The following is a 22,124-nucleotide window of genomic DNA, read 5'->3' on the forward strand; positions in this document are numbered from 1 at the left end:
TGCATTTAACACTATTTCCAGACTTCTTGACATTTTTGCAGTGGCAGATCATGGCTCACTGTAGCCTCCAACTCCTGGGCTCAAGCAATCTTCCTGCCTCAGCCTCCCAAGTAGCTGGGATTACAGGTATGCACAACCACGCCCAGCTAATTTTTTAAATTCTATTTTAAGTAGAGATGGGAGTCTCACTATGTTGCCTAAACTGGTCTCTAACTTGTGGGCTCAAGCAATCATCCCACCTGGGCCTCCCAAAGCATTGGAATTATAGGCGCGAGGCCCCTTACCCAGCCTCAATATTTGATTAGGATACAGATTTAAAAATAGCAAGGCCTTCTTTAATGCTCAGCATTAGTAAAATTACAAGAAACCATCCCAATTCTCAATTCCACAATATGACTGAGGAAGGTAATGTGGGAATCTCTGAAAAGCATCAGATGAGTGATTTAAAGGACTACATAGTATCTTCATTAATTCAAGAATACAGCCCCCAATGGCTCACACATGCAATCCCTGTACTCTAGGAGGCCAAGGTGGGAGGACTGCCTGAGCCCAGGAATTTGAGACCAGCCTTGGCAACACAGTGAGACCCCCATCTCTCCAAAACATAAAAAATTAGGCCGGGCATGGAGGCTCACACCTGTAATCCGAGAACTTTGGGCAGGTGGATCGCTTGAGACCAGGAGTTCCAGACCAGGCTGGGCCACATGGCAAAACCCCGTCTCAACAAAAAGAAAGAAAAAAAATTAGCCAGGCACAGTGGCATATGACTGCAGTCCCAGCTACTCATGACACCAACATGGGAGGATTACATGAGACTAGCCTGGACAACACACCAAGATTCCCATCTCTTTACCATCTCTTTTTTCCAGATATGGTTGTGCACACCTGTAGTCCCAGCTACTCAGGAGTGGGCTACAGGCTCCACAGGCTCTTTACCATCTTTTTTCCAGGCACGGTTATGCACACTTATAGTCCCAGCTACTCAGGAGGCTGAGGCAGGAAGGTTATTTGAGCTTAGGAGGTCAAAACTGCAGTGAGCTGTGATAGCACCACTATATGCCACTGTGGGTGACAGAGCAAGACCCCGTCTCTTAAAAAAAAAAAAAAAAAATGGCTGGGTGTGGTGGCTCAAGCCTGTAATCCCAACACTCTGGGAGGCCAAGGTGGGTGGATCACCTAAGGTCAGGAGTTCGAGACCAGCCTGGCCAACATGGTGAAACCCTGTCTCTACTAAAAATACAAAAATTAGCTGGGTGTGGTGGCACATGCCTGTAATCCCAGCTACTTGGGAGTCCGAGGCAGGAGAATCGCTTGAACCCAGGCGGCAGAGGTTGCAGTGAGCCAAGATTATGCCACTGCACTCCAGCCTGAGGGATAGAGCGAGACTCCGTCTCAAAAAAAAAAGTTAATTTTTTAGCGATGGGTTCTTGCTTTGTTGCCCAGGCTGGTCTCAAGCAATCCTCCTGCCTTGGCCTCCCAAAGTGCTGGGATTATAGGCATGAGCTACTGCATCTGGCCTCAGAATATTTTCTAGAACACCGGGATTTCTGCTGCTACCAATGGGCAAGTTTCTATCAGAATAAACCTCCTACTGGAGAGTGCTCAGAAAAGCTGAGTGAAACAGAAAAAAAAAATCTGTCTGAAGGCATCAGACAACTAGTGAAGTGGCCCAGACTCAAGAAGTCAATTCCTACAGAGAGGATGTGATGGTCAATTTTATGTATCAACTTGGCTAGGCTACAGTCCCTTTATTCAAACAAGTGTTATTCATACAAGTGTTGCTGTCAAGGTATTTGGTAGATACAATTAAAGTCTATAGTTACTTACTTTAAGTAAGGAAGATTATCCTAGATAATCTGGGTGGGCCTGATCCAATCAGTTGCTTTAAGGGCAGAACAGAAACTTCTCTGATGAAAAAGAAATTCTGCCTGCAGACTGTAGCTTCTGCTCCTATCCGAGAGTTCCAGCCTGCCCCTCCTGGCTGCAACCTGCCTTACAGGTTTCAGACTTGCCTAGCTAGTCCCCAACACTGTATGAAGCAATTCCTTGCAATAAATATCCTAATACATATGTATGTTGTGAACACACACATACACACACACTACTGGTTCTATTGATTTGGTGGAACGCTAATAGAGAAAGCAAATAAATTAAGGTAAGCCCAACACTCTGTACCACTTTTCTCCTCCAGATATTTGCCAATTTGGAAGCAGCTGCCAAAAGGCTGTAAAGCTAAGTAGAAAGCTGCTAAAAAGTTGAGAAGTTTTTTGTTTGTTTTGTTTGTTTGTTTTTTTAGATGGAGTCTTGCTCTGTCACCCAGGCTGGAGTGCATGATCTTGGCTCACTCAACCATGCCTGGCCCAAAAGTTGAGAAGTTAAACAGAGCTTTTGTCAGCATCAAGGTGCTGGAGAGACAAAAACTGGAATGGGTCTGCAGAGGAGGAAGGATCCTGTGAAATACCCCAAGTTTTCCACTGGGAGCCTAAAAGTAACACTGTAGAATGGGGTGGCAAACTTTTCTGGTAAAAAGCCATAAAGTAGGCCGGGCACAGGGGCTCACGCCAGTAATCCCAGCACTTTGGGAGGCCAAGGCGGACGGATCACCCAAGGTCGGGAGTTGGAGACCAGCCTGACCAACGTGGAGAAACTCCGTCTCTACTAAAAATACAAAATTAGCCAGGCGTGGTGGTACATGCCTGCAATCCCAGCTACTCGGGAGGCTGAGGCAGGAGAATCACTTGAACCTGGGAGGCAGAGGCTGCAGTGAGCCAAGATGGCACCACTGCACTCCAGCCTGGGCAACAGGAGTGAAACTCTATCTAAAAAAAAAACAAAACACCATAAAGTAGCCTGGACGAGGTGGCTCATGCCTATAATCCTAGCACTTTGGGACACCAAGGCGGGCGGATCACCTGAGGTCATGAGTTCAAGACCAGCCTGGCCAACAACATGGTGAAACCCTGTCTCTACAGAAATACAAAAATTAGCCTGGCATGACTACAGGCAGGTGGGTGCCTGTAGTCCCAGGTACTTGGGAGATTGAGGCGGGAGAATTGCTTGAACCCAGAGATGGAGGTTGCAGTGAGCCGAGATCGTGTCACTGCACTCCAGCCTCGGGGACAAAGCAAGACTCCGACTCAAATAAGAAAAAAAAAAAAAAAAAAAAAGCTGGGCACAGTGGCTCACGCCTGTAATCCTAGCACTTTGGGAGGCCCAGCTGGGTGTATCACCTGAAATCAGGAGTTCAAGACCAGCCTGACCAATATGGTGAAACCCCATATCTACTAAAATCACAAAAATTAGCCGGGTGTGATGGCGTGTGCCCGTAGTCCCAGCTACTCAGGAGACTGAGGCAGGAGAATTGCTTGAACCCGGGAGGTAGAGGTTGCAGTGAGTCGAGATTACGCCACTGCACTCCAGCCTGGGCAACAGAGCGAGACTCCATCTCAAAAAAAAGAAGAAAGAAAATAAAGATGCACATTACAAGGATCACAGATGAAAAAAGACTATCATTACAGATCCCATGAGATTAAAAGGATGAGCAGTTATTCTGTACAACTTGTGCCAGTAAATTAGAATTTGCAGATGAAATGAATATTCCATAATTTATTGAAACTGACTTAGAAAAATTAGAAAATCTGCGAAGTCCTATATCTAGTAAAGAAATTTAATTGATAATTAAAACTTTTCCAGAATCAAATGGCTTGACTAGCAAATTTTCCCACACTTTTAAGGAAGAAATTATATCAAACTTTCTCATGAACGTAATCACAAAAATCCTAAACAAATTATGAGAAAATCAAATCCAGCCACATAAAAAAGGGTTATACATTATGGCAAAGATTGGCTTAACATTCAAAATTCAATTCATATGATTCACCAATGAAAAAAATAGGCCAGGCACGTTGACTCACACCTGTAATCTCAGCACTTTGGGAGGCCAAGGTGAGCAGATGACTTGAGGTCAGGAGTTTGAGACCAGCCTGGCCAACATGGCAAAACCCCGTCTCTACTAAAAATACAAAAATTAGCTGGGCATGGTGGCATGTACCTGTAATTCCAGCTATTCAGGAGGCTGAGGCATGAAAAGCACTTCAACCCAGGAGGAGGAGGTCGCAGTGAGCTGAGATTGCGCTACTGCACTGCCTGGGTGACAGAGTGAGACTCTGTCTCTAAATAAATAAATAGAAATCTGTTTGAAAATAACTAAAATAGGGCCAGGCGCAGCAGCTTATGCCTGTAATCCTAACATTCTAGGAGGCCAAGGCAGGAGGATCGCTTGAGCCCAGGAATTCAAGACAAGCCTGGACAACACAGTGAGACTTCGTTTCTACAAAAAATAAAAAAATTAGCTAGGTGTGGTGGCACATACCTGTAGTCCCAACTACTTGTGCAAGGCTGAGGTGGGAGGGCTGCTTAAGCCCAGAGGTCAAAGTTGCAGTGAGCTGAAATCTTGCCACTACACTTCAGCCTAAGTGACAGAGCAAGACCTTATTTCAAAAAGAGAAAATAACTGAAATAGCATGAAATAGTATGGATGTATTAGATTTTTAAAAGGCAGATTGAAACAATAAATGTATCCACAGAAAAAAAGATGGAAAAGATTATTCTCCCTTAACTGTAGAATCACGTGACTTTTCTTTTAAAAAGTTATTGTCTTACTGAATATTCTAAAATCTCTAAAATGAATGTGTTATTATCTTTAAAATAAGGAAAAATGAAAAGTATCTCAAAAAACAGATACCTCCTCAAGAAAATGTTGGAATCATTGGAACAGTTTCTTAAAAACTGCTTGTAGCTAGGTTCAGTGGCACACTTGTAGTCCCAGCCACTTAGCAGGCTGAGGTGGGAGGATCACTTGAGCCCAGAAGTTCTGGGCTGTAGTGTACTGTATCAATCAGGTGTCTGCACCAAATGTAGCATCAATGGTAACCTCCCAGGAGCAGGGGTCCACCAGGATGCTTAAGGAGGGAAGAACTGACCCAGGCTGGAAACAGAGCAAGTCAAAACTCCTGTGCTGATCAGTAGTGGGATCAAGACTGTGAATAGCTACTATACTTCAGACTGGGCAACATAGCAAGACTTCTATCTCTTAAAAAGTAAAATAAAATAAAGTAAATTTTTAAACTGCCTGAAGCAGTTTAAGAGAAAATTTTTAAAGTTTAATCAGAAAACAATATATTATCACATAAAATAGTCTGACATTCTTCCATCTAGATTAAAGAAGAAATGTGCTTAATAGATGAATTAGGAATTTAGGTTAATGTATGGAATAGATTTTCAAGCACATTATTCAGTAGGCTAACAGGATAATCTTAAATATAACACAATGATTTATGCAGAGGCATAATATGCTTCTTAGGATATACAAAAGTAAGCATGGTTCTGAAGAACAGGTAAAGCCAGTCACAAGAAAACGAATGCTGCCTGGGCCTCATGGCATAGGACATAGTGATAACAGCAAGGGAGCATTCAGAGTACCCAACACATAACCTTTTTTTTTTTTTTTTTTTTTGAGACGGAGTCTCGCTCTGTCGCCCAGGCTGGAGTGCAGTGGCACAATCTTAGCTCACTGCAACCTCTGCCTCCCAGGTTCAAGTGATTGTCCTGCCTCAGCCTCCCAAGTAGTTGGGATTACAGGCACGTGCCACCGTGCCCAGCTAATTTTTGTATTTTTAGTAGAGACAGGGTTTCGTCATGTTGACCAGGCTGGTCTAGAACTCCCGACCTCAGGTGATCCACCTGCCTCCACCTCCCAAAGTGTTGGGATTACAGGCATAAGCCACTGCACCAGCCCCAACGCATAACTTCTTAAACAGACTGTCAGGGCTGAACTGTGTCTCCCTCAAAATTCATATGTGAAGCCCTAACCCCTAGTCCTCAGAATGTGTCTATATTTGGAGACAGGGCCTTTAAAGAGGTAATTAAGGTTAAATGAAGTCATTAAGGTGGGCCCTAATCCAATACGTCTGGTGTCCTCAAAATGGGGAGCTTAGAACACATAAACAGAGGGATGACAATGTGAAGATGAGAGGTGAAGCCAGCTGGACTTCCTGGGTCAAGTGGGGACTTGGAGAACTTTTCTGCCCAGCTAAAGGATTGTAAACGCAATTGGAGAACTTTTCTGCCTAGCTAAAGGATTGTAAACCCACCAATCAGTGGTCTGTGTCTAGCTAAAGGATTCTAAATGCACCAATCAGCACTCTGTAAAAACGCACCAATCAGCAGGACATGGGTGGGGCCAAATAAAGGACTAAAAGCTGGCCACCCAAGCCAGCAGCAGCAACCCACTCAGGTCCCCTTCCACGCTGTGGAAGCTTTGTTGTTTTGCTCCTCACAATAAATCTTGCTGCTGCTCACTCTTTAGGTGTGCACTACCTTTAAGAGCTTTAACACTGACTGTTAAGGTCTGCGGCTTCACTCCTGAAGCCAGCGAGACCATGAACGCACCGGGAGGAACAAACAACTCCGGACACACCACCTTTAAGAGCTGTGACACTCACTGCAGAGGTCTGCGGCTTCACTCCTGAAGTCAGCAAGACCACGAACCCATTGGAAGGAAGAAACTCCGGACACATCTGAACATCTGAAGGAAAAAACTCCGGACACACCATCTTTAAGAACTGTAACACTATCGCGAGGGTCCCTGGCTTCATTCTTGAAGTCAGTGAGACCAAGAACCCACCGGAAGGAATAAATTCCAGACACAAAGACACAGGGAAAAGAAAATGGTCATCTACAAGTCAAAGACAGAGGCCTCAGAAGAAAATAAACCCTCCTGACACCATCTTGGCCTTCTAGCTTCCAAAATTGTGAGAAAATAAATTTCTGTTGTTCAGACCACCCAGACAGTGGTCCTTTGCTTTGGCAGCCTTAGCAAACCAATACACAGATATAACTGCAAAAATTAAATTTCACCTTCCCCCTGTAAAAAAGAGACTTGAGAACACATGGAGGATGTCTTAGATAATTTTAAGATATGTACTGTGATCTTCACATAGAGGTGTAAGTTACTACCTGTTTTATTCTAAGGAAATTGAACTTCCAATAATCTATGCAACAATAATTCATTGTAACTTTCCTCCATAATTTTTAAGATGGTATTTTACATTTGTATAGCATATAAAATTCAAATTTCATCCCTATTTGTCACTTTATTTGATCCTCACAACTTTCTGTATAAAACAAATTTTGAACCTAGAAACACAGAGCTAGCAGTGACAGCGACAACTAGAAGCAAATCATCTGACCTGGATCATGGATTTTTCCACTACATTCCAATGCTTTCCAAAATTTTAGTAATGTTCCTATTTTAGTAAGGGCAGAGATAAAGCTTACTTTATATCTATACTTATCATTAAACCTCAGTTATTTCAAATATATATACAAATATATATTTGGAGACAGGATGGTGCTCTGTCGCCCAGGCTGGTGTGCAGTGGCACCATCTCAGCTCACTGTAACCTCCACCTTCCGGGTTCAATTGATCCACCCACCTCAGCCTCCAGAGTAGCTAGGATTAAAGGCGCACAGCACCACACCTGGCTCGTTTTTATATTTTTTGTAGAGACAGAGTTGTGCCATGTTGCTTAGACTGATCTCAAACTCCTGGGCTCAAGTGATGTGTCCACCTCAGCCTCCCAAAGTGCTGGGATTATAGGTGTGAGCTACAGCACCCACCGTGAAATAATAGATATGTTTTCCTTTCTAAGCACAACCGTATATCAAAAATTATAATTTTTTCCTTTTTGTTTTTGAGACAGAGTCTCGCTCTATCGCCCAGGCTGGAGTGCAGTGGTGCAATCTTGGCTCACTGAAATCTCTGCCTCCCAGATTCAAGCAATTCTCATGACCCAGCCTCCCCAGTAACTAACTGGGATTACAGGCGCATGCCACCATGCCCAACTAATTTTTTGTATTTTTAGTAGAGACGGGGGTTTTGCCATGTTGGCCAGGATGGTTTCAAACTCCTAGCCTCAAATGATCTGCCCACCTCAGCCTCTCAAAGTGCTGGGATTACAGGCTCGAGCCACCCTGCCCAGCCTAAAAAATATTTTTTAAAACATTAATGGCCAGCATTTCCTGAAAACTTACAGTTTGTGAGGCACAGCTCTATTAACTTTACATGAATTAACTCAATCCTAAAAATCCTGGGATAGGTAGGTACTATTACTGTCTATTTCAGAGACAGAAACTGATAAAGTACTTTATCCAAGCTAGTAAATGGAGGAGTCAGGATTTGAACCCAGGCAACATTAACTCCACAACCCACATTCTTTTTTTTTTTTTTTTTGAGACAGAGTCTCACTCTGTCGCCCAGGCTGGAGTGCAGTGGCGCAATATCGGCTCACTGCAAGCTCTGACTCCCAGGTTCACGCCATTCTCCTGCCTCAGCCTCCCGAGTAGCTGGGACTACAGGCACCTGCCACCATGCCTGGCTAATTTGTTTGTATATTTAGTAGAGACGGGGTTTCACTGTGTTAGCCAGGATGGTCTTGATCTCCTGACCTCGTGATCTGCCTGCCTCGGCCTCCCAAAGTGCTGGGATTACAGGCATGAGCCACCGCGCCCGGCCCACAACCCACATTCTTAACCACTTCGCAACGAAATACAACTAGGACACTCTTGAGCGTATATTTTAATGGCTTTGAAGTCAAGTGGACTTAAACTTTACTACAGACTCAGCCACTTATTAGGTACATTATTTGGGGCAAACTTAATCTCTTATATCTTAGAGTCTTTATCTATAGAAAGGAGATAATTAAATGGGACAGTGATGTAAAACCATTTAGTAAGTGGCTGGTATAGAATGTATACTAATTATTAAGCCCTTACTATTTTTATTTTTATTTTTACTACTTTCATGAATATACAACAGCAATCAATCCTACAGTGTCTAATTTGGGGATTCCAAGCTAAAACATCAAAAGGCCCTCTTTCTTCATCCGTAATTCTCTCCTTCCTATTTTTCCAGAAATATATGTACTATTCCCAATAATCTCATTTTCCATAAGTTAAGAAATATCACATTGGATGAGGTTAGTAGATGAGTCTTTAATTCTTTGTTCACTTTTTAATTTTTAAAATAACACAGACAGGATCTCCCTATGTTGCCCAGGATGGTCTGGAACTTCTGGGCTAAAGAAATCCTCCCCCCATGACCTCCCAAAGTGCTGGGATTACAGGCGTAAGCCACCACACCCAGCCATCAGTCTTAAATTCTATCACAGGGGTACCTAGTAAGTTTGGTAAGGACAATAGTTATACTCTTGATGACAACTTCCAAAGATTCTGGGCATTGCTCAAGCATTTAACATATTTTAAAAATCACCAAAGTAGTTATCTAAGCTTTTATTTAATCTTTTTTAAAAATACTGAGTTCAGGCCTGGCGCGGTGGCTCACACCTGTAATCCCAGCACTTTGGAAGGCCCAGGAAGGCAGATCACCTGAGGTCAGGAGTTTTGAGACCAGCCTGGCCAACACGGTGAAACCCCGTCCCCACTAAAAACACAAAAAATTAGCCAGGCATGGTGGTGGGTGCCTGCTGTAATCCCAGCTACTCAGGAGGCTGAGGCAGGAGAATCACTTGAACCTAGGAGGCGGAGGTTGCAGTGAGCCGAGATCGCGCCACTGTACTCCAGCCTGGGCAATAAGAGCGAAATGCTGTCTCAAAAAACAAAAAACAAAAAACAAAAAAACTGAGTTCATAACATTTCTTGGGCTTTACAAGATAGCTATCTCTTGCTCTTATTTGTCCTTTCACTACTTATTTCAAGCTTCAAAGAATTCCTTAGCAGTAGTACTCCCACTTTTTATGATTTATATGGTTACATCATATCCTCCTTCAATCTCCATTTTTCCAGATAAGATACTATTGCTTTTGTAGTCACATGAAAGTCTCTCCATTTTCTCCATCTACTTATAATTTCTCTGGACCTTTTCTACTTTTGAAGCATTTTTCTTGAGATAATTTGGTGGGAAGAACACTGGGCTAGGAGCCAGAAGTCCTCACTCTGCAATCTCATCTCTCAGATTCTTTATCTGAGAGGATTGCACTTGATAAATTTGTAATAGGCTCCTTTATATCTCTAAGCCTCATATATCTAAGACTCTGGATCTTCCAACTAAAAATCATTTGGTATTCTAACAATTCCCCTCAATTTTTTACTCCACTTAGCCAAAGAGGGGCAGGAAGATCAGATTGAAGGGTAGAGGAAGACACAACAATCAGGAAGCTCAGGGCTACAGAAGGAAGACATGACATTTTACGAATCAACAGAAAAAGATTCAATAAGAGAAATCAGACACCAAAAAAAGGAAAAAAGTCAGAGAAACACATGGCCTAATTCTAACCTCATCTCTACACATCTATTTGAAGGGGGAATAAGAAATACAAAAATGTGTATATTATTGTCCTTACTAAAGTTATTAGGTGTCTCTGTTACAGAATTTTTTTTTTTTTTTTGAGACGGGGTCTCGCTCTGTTGCCCAGGCTGAGTACAATGGCGTGATCTCGGCTCACTGCAACCTCTGCCTCCCAGATTCAAGTGATTCTCCTGCCTCAGCCTCGGAGTAGCTGGGATTACAGGTGCCCACCACCATGCCTGGTTTATTTTTGTATTTTTAGTAGAGACAGGGTTTCACCAGGTTGGCCAGGTTGGTCTGAAACTCCTGACCTCAGGTGATCCACCTGCCTCGGCTTCCCAAAGTGCTGGGATTACAGATGTGAGCCACCATGCCCGACTTCCGTTACAGAATTTAAGACTGACCTAACTACTAACCTCATCCAATGTATTTCTTAACTTCTTATGGAAAACGAGATTATTGGAATAGTACGCGTATTTCTGGAATAATAGGAAGGAATGAATTATGGATGAATAAAGAGAACCTTTTGGCAGCAGTGGAGTTTATCCAACCCTCATTTCTGCCTCAGAGAAGCAATGCAACTCTGTGCCAAGATATATGTCTATATCGCTATGCTGTTGATAAAACGGCCTATGACAGTGCTTTGAAGAAAATAGGCATTACGCAGATATTTGATGACTAAATTAATGTCCAGCTGAACTGGAAGCCCTCATAATGCTACTAGTACTGCTACATACCGGATAATATGACAGTCAAGGCCATGGGAATTATATGGCATTGGCTGCCCTGGTTCCATGGGGAGACTGAGTAAACTGGGCGGAGGAGATTTGGCCTAATGGCATTAAGCTCTGACGATACTAGAAGCAGCCCTCAGAAGGAAAAGATAAATGGGCTATCTCTAAACCACCAGAGCAATATCGGGATATGTATGAAAATCATTTCCTACCCCGTGTCAGGGTCAAAAAAAAAGCCCTATGTTTTCTCATACTGGCTTCTGGAGAGTTAGAGCTTCTTGTCCTAGGACTGGTTTGGGGCAGGCGACTGGTTTATGACAGGTTTGGGGAGGAATACATCGACAAAGGGTTAAGGTTGTTGGGCAGCCCAGCCTAAAGGTGGTGTTTCTCAGCGTGTGGTCCCTGGACCAAGAGTGGGGGTGCCTGCTTAAATCCCAGACTCAGGGACTCATCACAAATCTCTAGAATCAAATTTATGGAAGAGGTGCTACGGTACTGCAACCTTATTACTAAGGAACAATCTTCTGTTTCAGAACTATGGCCTAGGATTTGGGGTTTCAGGTGGGGGCCTTGAGCGGAAGTCCTCTGACTCTGGCTTCATCACATCCGACAGACATTACTACAACACTTTGTTTTGGAGACCACTAAAAAAATACCTCAACTTCTCACAGGGCGAACAGGAACAAAACTAAGGACTCTGGAATGTATTTTCATAAGCTGGTTAAACACTAGTTCCTTTACAGCCTTGTTTATTACGTTAGTTTGTTCACTAGATTCTTATTTAAAAATAAATCTCTTCAACCGAAGAATTTTCAGAAAGAATCACAAACTCCAAAACAGAAGAGGTTTTCTCATAGTACAGAACTGGGCTTGTAAACCTGAAGACACTGCTATAAAAAGCAAAGTTTTATTTAAAAGAAAATTGCTGGTTAAGGCTTTCCCCAGCGCTTTTGCACTCAGAGCCACGAATGAAAGCTGGCAATTTGCGGGTGGCAGGGAAGGAAGACGCGGAAACAGGGCTGAAAAGACCGGGCAAAATGCACCCGGCTCCAGAGTTCAGGAGGAAGTCCCACCAACTACCTAATTTTTAATGGAGCCAATTAATTGCCAGAAGAACCGCGTCTGCAAATGTTTTGCCAGTCAACACTCCAGGTTCTCGCCATTCCTCTCGGGATGAACCACCCGAGGCCTGCAAAAAGCAGTCAAGTTATACTTCAGCTGTGCCCACCACCTCGGCGCAGCGTCGCCTCCCTCCCCAGGATCACCAGACTCTGCCCTCCGCGCGGAAACAGGACCCCATCACGCCGGTGCCGACAGGTTCCTCGCGCCCAGCTTAGCCCCGCGGCCTTTTGACTTGGGGGTCCGAGCCGCCGCCGCGTGCGGAGGAGAAGCCCCCTCGGCCACAAAGGGGAGACTCGGGCCACGCCCGCCACCACACTCGCCCTGCCCGGTCTTCGCGCCCGAAACCGTCCCGCGCCGCCACTTACTCGTCGCTCCCCGCCGCGCTGTCGCGCTCGGGGATGGAATCCGCCCGGGAGGCGCGCGCAGACCGCGCAGCCAGAAGCCGCAGCCGGGATCGGCTGTGCCGCAGCGGCGCGCGCCCCCCGCCCCAGCCCGCGCGGCCACGCGGCTGAGTCACCCAGCGCTTCACGTTAAGAGTCCCCTCCGCGCGTGGCACGCCGGGAAGGCCGTGTCGGGGGACCCCGCCCGGGGCCGCACCGTAAATGGGAGTCGTCTTTCCTCCAGTCCACTCTGCACCCGACCGCAGCGGGCGCACTTTTCTGAGTTGCGCATACCCTCTCAATTATTAAAGGTTGCAGACGGAAAAGTTAGTAGTTTTCGGAATTGTAGAATGCGCTCGCGCAGCGCCAGGACGGCTGATACTTACCCGAAAATGTGGAATCCTGATCTCCCCATGCTTGGAGCGGGATTGGGGGCAGCGTAGTAAGAATACTGGAGTTGCTTAAACGCATTTGCTCGAAAGTCACTACCCTGGACATACATTCTGGCCAAAAGAAAGGGGGAAACCTCCACGTTTTTTTCAAATATTGAGTTTCATGAAGGTACCTGCTATGACGAAGTTATATTACAAATTTTAAATCCACCGGAAGCAAGTTACTGGGAAAACTGTGTCATGAGTAAAATATTTCAGCATTCAAAAAACATCTATGTGTGGTCCATGTCCTATAAACCGAATGCTGGAAAACCCAAAAGGAAGTTCTTATTGTCATGGTTTCTAGTGGCTTTTGTACTTTTAAAAATTACACTAGGCCGGGTGCGGTGGCTCACGCCTGTAATCCCTGCCCTTGGGAGGCCGAGGCGGGCGGATCACCTGAGGTCGGGGTTTCCAGACCAGCCTGGCCAACATGATGAAACCCCGTCTCTGCTAAAAATACAAAAATTAGCCAGGCATGGTGGCGGGCGCCTGTATGATTCTAGCTGCTCGGGAGGCTGAGGCAGGAGAATCACTTGAACCCAGGAGGCAACTGGGAAGTTGCAGTGAAGTTCCCTCTCAAATATATATATATATGTCTCTATATACTAATTAAATATACTAATTATGCAAGCTATTGTAAATTGTTGTTGAAAGCTATATAAACTAATAATAGCACAATTTTTAAAATTCTGGGTCGATTTTCCTTTTCCTTACAAGAGTCTCTAAAAACTAATTTGGAACTAAGGATTAAAATTGGTGTTGAAGTGGAAAGAATGTAAGAAAATAGTTTGACTCATTTCAGTGGGTTTCACATGGTTAACGGATACTTGTATAGCAAACTTGTTTTATCAGGGTCAAAAACTTTAATTTTCAAAACTGAAGACATAAGTTGTTTCATTATAATTTGGTCTTAGAGGCATAGAGGGTCATTTTCCATTTCTGTTCTCCCTCGTTTATGACTGTAAAGTATGCAAGACTGTATTGTGTTTATCTCAACATGGGCTAGGCTGTGAGGCTGCACACTCGTCATCTGTAAGTCAGTCTCACGTCCCCATGGTGACTCAGCTTCCCTGCTGCTTGCGTCTCTGGCTCTGCCATCCTAGCACTTCCGGGCTGGCAGAAGAGCTAGACTGGAGAATCTGTAAGGGCTCTCCTTTGCCTCTGCCAGAAGTGAGTGGCCTTTTCACTTCTGCTGATGTGTTTCACTGTCCTGAACTGGCCACCCGACTCAACCTGACTGACTCTAAGAAGGCTGTGAGATATAAATTCCTGCATGCCTGGAGAAAAGGAATATGAAAAAAGATTTGGTAAATACATGGCTATAAACCAATTTGAGTGAGTTATAGTCTCCAAACTTTACAATAGTAGCAGCATAGAGGATTGTTCAAACTAATGCCTTTATTTCCGTTGTTATAAAGTACAGTGTTACGGCCTTTGAGTCAAAGAAAAAAAACCCTTCTGATATTCCTGCAAAACAGTTCTTGAAACAAATTCTTCCTTTCTGGAAAGATTCCTTCCTGCAGATTTGTATATTGTCTTTCTTTTTTTTTTTTTTTTTTTTTTTTTTTTTTTTTTTTTTTTTTTGATACGGAGTCTCGCTCTGTCGCCCAGGCTGGAGTGCAGTGGCGCAATATCGGCTCACTGCAAGCTCCGCCTCCTGGGTTCACGCCATTCTCCTGCCTCAGCCTCCCAAGTAGCTGGGACTACAGGCGCCCGCCACCTCGCCCGGCTAATTTTTTGTATTTTTTTTTTAGTAGAGACGGGGTTTCACCGTGTTAGCCAGCATGGTCTTGATCTCCTGACCTCGTGATCCGCCCATCTCGGCCTCCCAAAGTGCTGGGATTACAGGCTTGAGCCACCGCGCCCGGCCTTTTTTTTTCTTATTGTGGAGAACGGAGTTCTTATTCTATTGCCCACGCAGGTCTTGAACTCCTAGGCTCAAGCTATCCTCCAGATTCTGCCTCCCTAAATTTGGGGATTACCGGCATGAGCCACTGCACTGGCTGCAGATTTGTGGTTTACAAAAATCTGGCCTGAAGTTTGGAGAATCAGGCTAACTACTGGGTCTTATTTTTTTTTTTAAACACTTGCATTTTGGAAATTAAAGCATACAGAAAGATATAATAAACACTTGTTATCCATCATCCAAAATAAATAAGTGATAACATGACCTTTAATTTATAGTTAATGGTTCTACTTTTGGCTAAAATTTCATGTAATGAACAGCATATCAGACTGGGTACCTTTTTTGGGCAGACTTCAAGGAGACAGGATATGAGAAATGTATATTCACAGAAAGCATAGGTGTTTGCTGATTTTTATCATTTTATTTCTAATTTAATGTAGGTATCTCAAGACCCTGAGTCTCTGAGATGTATTTATATCTGAAATCAAAACCTTTTTTTTTGAGACAGGGTCTCCCTTTGTTGCCCAGACTGGGTGCAGTGGCGTGATCACCACTCACTGCAGCCTCGACCTTCTGGACTCAGGTGATCCTCCCATCTCAAGCTCCAAGACAGCTGGGACTACAGTCATGAACCACCACACCCAGCTAATTTTTTTTTTTTTTTTTTTTTTTTTTGAGACGGAGTCTTGCGCTGTCACCCAGGCTGGAGTGCAGTGGCCGGATCTCAGCTCACTGCAAGCTCCGCCTCCCGGGTTCACGCCATTCTACTGCCTCCGCCTCCCGAGTAGCTGGGACTACAGGCGTCCGCCACCTCGGCCGGCTAGTTTTTTGTATTTTTTAGTAGAGACGGGGTTTCACCGTGTTAACCAGGATGGTCTCGATCTCCTGACCTCGTGATCCGCCCGTCTCGGCCTCCCAAAGTGCTGGGATTACAGGCTTGAGCCACCGCGCCCGGCCTAATTTTTAAAATTTTTTTGTAGAGATAGGGTGGGAAGGGGGAGTCCTAGGCTCAAGCAATCCTCCCAGTTTGGCCTCCCAAAGTGCTGGGGTTACAGGCATGAGCCCCTGGGCCCCCTACTGAAACCCTAATGTCAAATTGGTAGACTTGGAGTTTTCAATTGACATAATGGCAATATAGTTCATCTGATTTGCTGAATTATTTAAGTCTCCTTAAACAGCATCTACTACCAGTAAAATTACAAAGCACTCATCCCAACATTTTATATCATTTAGGCTTCTTAATAACCATAGAAGATAGATTTTATTACTCTTATTTACAAATGAGGAAATCAAGACATAAGCATGAAGTGTTTAAGGTCATTAAACTACTAACGAGGTGCTTGTGGGCTGAGAACTCAGGTCGTCTAATTTCAAAGTTCTTGTTCGTCATACACTAAATAGTGACAATTCCAAACAACTAATTTAAGGTTGACTCTTAAGAATAAAAATATTTTTAAAATAATAGCTATTGTAAATTGTCGTACAAAAAGCTAATTCTTATTTCTACTGACTAATCTTATGTAGTAAATGTAAAAACTAACCAAAAATCCCCAGATTTTGAACTATCTCTCTCAAAGTAATTACATTTGCTAAATGTTGGTTTTGTTTTCTGAGACAGAGTCTTGCCCTGTCACTCAGGCTGGAGTACAGTGGTGGGATCATGGCTCACTGCAACCTCAGCCTCCTGGGCTCAAGTGATCCTCCCACCTCAGCCTCCTGCGTAGCTAGGACTACAGGTGCAGGCCAACACGCCAAGCTAATTTTTTAATTTGTAGAGAGGAAGTCTCACTATATTGCCCAGGCTGGTCTCAAAGTCCTGTGGGGAGTCAGGATAGAGGAGTCAGGAAATGTGGAAATGTGTTACCCTGGGTTTCGGCGAAGGCTGGACGTAAACTGATAATGTTTATCTCTTGTTATTCCTGTTACTGGTTTACGAACGGGCTCTGGCCTTCCTATCCCATGTACCGGCTCTGACAGCTCACATGACCTCTTGTTTATGAACATACAAGTCTCATTCTTAAACCTAATACTGAGAATGCCTAGAAGTTTTCTTTTCTTTTTCAGCTTTATGTGAGTGTTGTTGTTGATGATGTTTTGAGACGGAGTCTTCCTCTGTCGCCCAGGCTGGAGTGCAATCTCTGTTCACTGCAACCTCCACCTCCCGGGTTCAAGTGATTCTCCTACCTCAGCCTCCCAAGTAACGGGGATTACAGGCACACGCCACCGTGCCCAGCTAATTTTTTTTTTTTTTTTTTTTTTGAGACGGAGTCTCGCTCTGTCGCCCAGGCTGGAGTGCAGTGGCGCGATCTCGGCTCACTGCAAGCTCCGCCTCCCGGGTTCACGCCATTCTCCTGCCTCAGCCTCCCGAGTAGCTGGGACTACAGGCGCCCACAACCGCACCCGGCTAATTTTTTGTATTTTTAGTAGAGACGGGGTTTCACCGTGGTCTCGATCTCCTGACCTTGTGATCCGCCCGCCTCGGCCTCCCAAAGTGCTGGGATTACAGGCGTGAGCCACCGCGCCTGGCCAATTTTTATATTTTTAGTAGAAATGGGGTTTCACCAGGTTAGGTCAGGCTCTTCTCCAATTCCTGACCTCAGATGATCCACTGGCCTCTGCCTCCCAAAGTGCTGAGATTACAGGCGTGAGCCACCACTCCCAGCCACCTTATATGGGTTTTAAATAAACAGCATTTGAAAAAGAAAATAGGCAGGACACGGTGACTCATGCCTGTAATCCCAGCACTTTGGGAGGCCAAGGTGGGAGGATCACCTGAGGTCGGGAGTTTCAGACGAGCCTGGCTAACATGGTGAAACCCTGTCTCTACTGAAAATACAAAAAATTAGCTGGATGCGGTGGTGCGCCTGTAATCCCAGCTACTCGAGAGGCTGAGGCAGAAGAATCGCTTCAACCCAGGAGGCGGAGGTTGCAGTGAACCTAAGGCAGGAGAATTGCTTGAACCCAGGAGGCGGAGGTTGCAGTGAGCCAGGATCACACCACTGCTCCAACCTGGGCGACAGCGAGACTCTGTCTCAAAAAAAAAAAAAAAGATTCCAATAACCCACTGAGCCACCACAGAAAGCTATGAGATATTTATTTAGTAGATAGGTAAACTTTATTTCGCAAGCCCAAGGGGATAATTTACTTTCCATCCCCCTCTCTTTCAAAATAGAGAACCTCCAACAAATGGTATATAAAGGAAAACAAAGCAAACAAAAGAGGGAAACTTTGCAGTTTATTAACTCAAGCATGAAAGTACAGAAAATAAGCAGGGCTCAACATACTTGGAAAAGTAAGTCTGAATTTATTGCATTAAAACATGGTGTTGCACTAATCCAGCCGGGCGCAGTGGCTCACGCCTGTAATCCCAGCACTTTTGGAGGTCGAGGCGGGTGGATCACGAGGTCAGGAGATCCAGACCTTCCCGACTAACACGGTGAAACCGCATCTCTACTAAAAATACAAAAAATTAGCCGGGCGTGGTGGTGGACGCCTGTAGTCCCAGCTACTCAGGAGGCTGAGGCGGGAGAATGGCGTGAACCCAGGAGGTTAAGCTTGCAGTGAGCCGAGATCACACCACTGCACTCCAGCCTGGGAGACAGAGTGAGTCTCTGTCTCAAAAAAAAATAATAATAATAATAAAAAGAAAGCATTAATAAAACAGAACCTACTTTTACTTCAGTCATTTGGTCCCTAGGAATTCAAAATAATGTGGAAGGAGATGAAACATAGTAGTTTATAAACAATTTTGAGACCAGCATGAAATGACTAAGGACTATGATGTAATTTCCTTTTCAGAAAACATACAATTCAGGACAAACAGTTATCGATGGAATAAATAAACAAACATACAATTATCAGACACAGCCATAAGACTTATTTAGAAAAGAATAAATAACATATCTTTATCCTAGAGTTAGTTCTAGAGTTATTCTACTACATTCTGGATGTGGTTGAGGGCAGCATTTCCTATAGCTGAATGAAATTAGTGAAAAGATATAGGTTATGCTTTCAGTAGTGAAAAGTGAAAATGATTTATTCTAGAAACCTTGATTATATTATAGTACTGTCAAATTATTAAAATATTGACAAATTATGTACAGTTTAGTAAGAGCTGGCAGCTTGCTATGAGATTCTTTTATTTTGCTCAAATCATGTCCTCCTCCTTTCCCCAAACTATGAATAATTGAAAACATGGAAAATCTGTTTATCAAAACATGTGTCCTCCTGGCCCCTATGTCCACTGTAAGAAACTTCATCATAAGGAACAAACACATAAACAATAAGATAAATAATGAGAACTAGGTAAATTCAGAAAGATTTCTTTGGCTTATTAACTAAGAGTCCAAACAGAGCTTTCTCTTTGCTTATTCAGAGTTGTGATGCCTACTTGGAAACAAGTCAGTGTTTGTGAATATATATATATAAAGTACATGAAAAGGGAAGAATTAAACACATGAAGTGATGGCCAGGAGCAGCGGCTCACACCTGTAATCCCAGCACTTTGGGAGGCTGAGGCGGGAGGATCACTTGAGGTCAGGAATTTGAGACAAGCCTGGCCAATATGGTGAAACCCTGTCTCTACTAAAAATACAAAAATTAACAGGCATGGTAGCACATGCCTTTAAGTCCCAGCTACTTGGGAGGCTGAGGCAGGAGAATTGCTTGAACCTGGGAGGCGGAGGTTGCAGTGAGCCGAGATCATGCCATTGCACTCCAGCCTGGGCGTTGCAGCGATACTCCATCTCAAAAAAAAAAAACCAAAAACAAAAAAAGAAAAAAAATGTTATATCATTTTTATAAGGCAGTATGATGTAGTGAAAACAAATATTGGAAAACAAGCCAGAGGACCTGTGTTTGAGGCTATTTCACACTTACTGATTAAACAAGTCACCCAGAAGGTTAGGTTTCCTAATCTGTAGGTAACTGACCTACTTTTGCCATGAGGTTGTTATGAAAAAGAAAAAATCAAAATGTATGCAAAAATATTTTATAACCTCTAAAAATTAGCTGGGCATGGTGGCAGGTTCCTGTAATCCCAGCTACTCAGGAGGCTGAGGCAGAAGAATCGCTTGAACCCAGGAGGCAGAGGTTGCAATGAGCCGAGATCACGCCCCTGCACTCCAGCCTGGATGACAGAGCAAGACTCTCAAAAAAAAAGAAAAAAGAAAGCATTGGCCAGGCGTGGTGGCTCACGCCTGTAATCCTAGCACTTTGGAAGACCAAGGTGGGCAGATCACGGGGTCAGGAGATTGAGACCATCCTGGCTAACATGGTGAAACCCCGTCTCTACTAAAAATACAAAACATGTAGCCAGGCATGGTGGCAGGCACCTGTAGTCCCACCTACTCGGGAGGCTGAGGCAGGAGAATGGCATGAACCCTGGAGGTGGAGCTTGCAGTGAGCTGAGATTGCACCAGAAATTTAGATCGCGCTAGAGAAAGGTAAGGTACTACTAGTATTAATATGATATATATACCCCATCCAAACTAATACTTTCTTTTTCCTGAGGTAAAATTGTCCTCGTTAATGTCGACCTTAAATTGTTTGCATATCAAAATATACCAGTTAGTTTTCTTAACATTTGTTCTGCAGTTTTTTGTTTGTTTTTTGAGCTGGAGGCTTGCTATATTGCCCAGGCTGGTCTTGAACTCCTAGAATCAAGAGATCCACCCGCCTCAGCCTCCTGGTTAGCTGGGATTACAGGCACGTGGCACCATGTCTGGCTTGTTATACAGCTTTAATGAAAATAAAAACATGTTACAGTGATGAAATATTTTCAATTTTTTTTCTTTTATCCATAATCATGAATAACAATAGAATTACTATTTTAAAGAGAATTAAACATCACTGTTTTTTTTTTTTTTTTTTTGAGACCGAGTTTCGCTCTTGTTGCCCAGGTTGTAGTGCAGTGGCATGATCTCAGCTTACTGCAATCTCCACCTCCCTGGTTCAAGCTATTCTCCTGCCTCAGCCTCCTGAGTAGCTGGGATTATAGGCGCCTGTCACCACATCCAGCTAATTTTTTGTATTTTTAGTAGAAACTGGGTTTCATAATGTTGGCCAGGCTGGTCTTGAACTCCTGACCTCAAGTGATCCACCCACCTCGGCTTCCCAAAGTGCTGGCATTATAGGTGTGAGCCACCAGGCCCGGCCTAAATATCACTTCTTAAGGAGATATTTGGTTTTCTACCGGATGTGTCCTCTTTAGTGCCTTTTAAAAATCATACACTAAATAATTGTCCTTACAGATGCTTATTCTTAAAAGATTGTCAAACACACACACACAGTCAATGTCCTAGGCTGAATCTGGAAGGAATTATTAGGAATTGCTAGCTCATTGCTTCCTCAGCTACTCTTTGATTTTTAATATACTATATGATAGCAACATATGAATAAGGCTGACAGCTTTTGGAAAGTTCCTCTTCTTGCTTTGAATCTCTGTGCTTAAGCTAGTAAGTGGGTTGGTCTCTCTTGGTTTTTATTTACTGTAAATGGAAGTAGGTCCATATGATGCTGAAAATTAGTGGATACTCTACCTTGAAATGGGAACCATATACTTCGAAATTGACTTTAAGAAGGATCCAGGTGAGAGTAAGCTGAATAGGAACTAAGAAGATCTGACAGCCTGGTCACCTTTAGATCAGTCATTGCCTCTCTGGTCTCATCCACTTTTATCTAAAAATGGGGAAGTTTAGATCAAATGATACCTACCATTTGTTGAGTGCATCCCATGTGGTGGGCAGGCACTAGCTCTAATTGGCAAGCCTCATTAGTTCCATATTACAGATGTAGAAATCAGGGTTTAGGCTGGGCGCAGTGGCTAACACCCGTAATCCCAGCACTTTGGGAAGCCGAAAATGGATCACTTGAGGTCGGGAGTTCAAGACCAGCCTTACCAACATGGAGAAACCCCGTTTCTACTAAAAATACAAACTTAGCCGGGCATAGTGGTGCATGTCTGTAATCCCAGCTACTCGTGAGGCTGAGGCAGGAGAATCGCTTGAACTGGGAGGCAGAGGTTTCAGTGAGCCGAGATCACACCACTGCACTCCAGCCTGGGTGACACAGCGAGATCCCATCTTAAAAACAGAGGGGGAAAAAAAAAAAAAAAATATATATATATATACACACACACACACACACACACACACATATACACACACACATATATATACACAC

General features: G+C 43.8%; 1 protein-coding gene across 1 annotated transcript in view; it reads right to left on the minus strand.

The window, feature by feature from the left end:
• The window catches only part of LOC105474523 (potassium channel tetramerization domain containing 20), a 44,595-nt gene extending 31,871 nt beyond the window's left edge, over positions 1–12,724 (minus strand). The window contains exon 1 of the mRNA XM_011729268.3: positions 12,588–12,724. The gene's annotated coding sequence lies outside the window, so the exon portion shown is untranslated. The remainder of the gene's footprint in view (positions 1–12,587) is intronic.
• Between the last annotated feature and the right edge of the window lie 9,400 nt (positions 12,725–22,124).

Source organism: Macaca nemestrina, chromosome 5 (assembly GCF_043159975.1).
Source record: "Macaca nemestrina isolate mMacNem1 chromosome 5, mMacNem.hap1, whole genome shotgun sequence".
Classification (NCBI taxonomy): domain Eukaryota; kingdom Metazoa; phylum Chordata; class Mammalia; order Primates; family Cercopithecidae; genus Macaca; species Macaca nemestrina.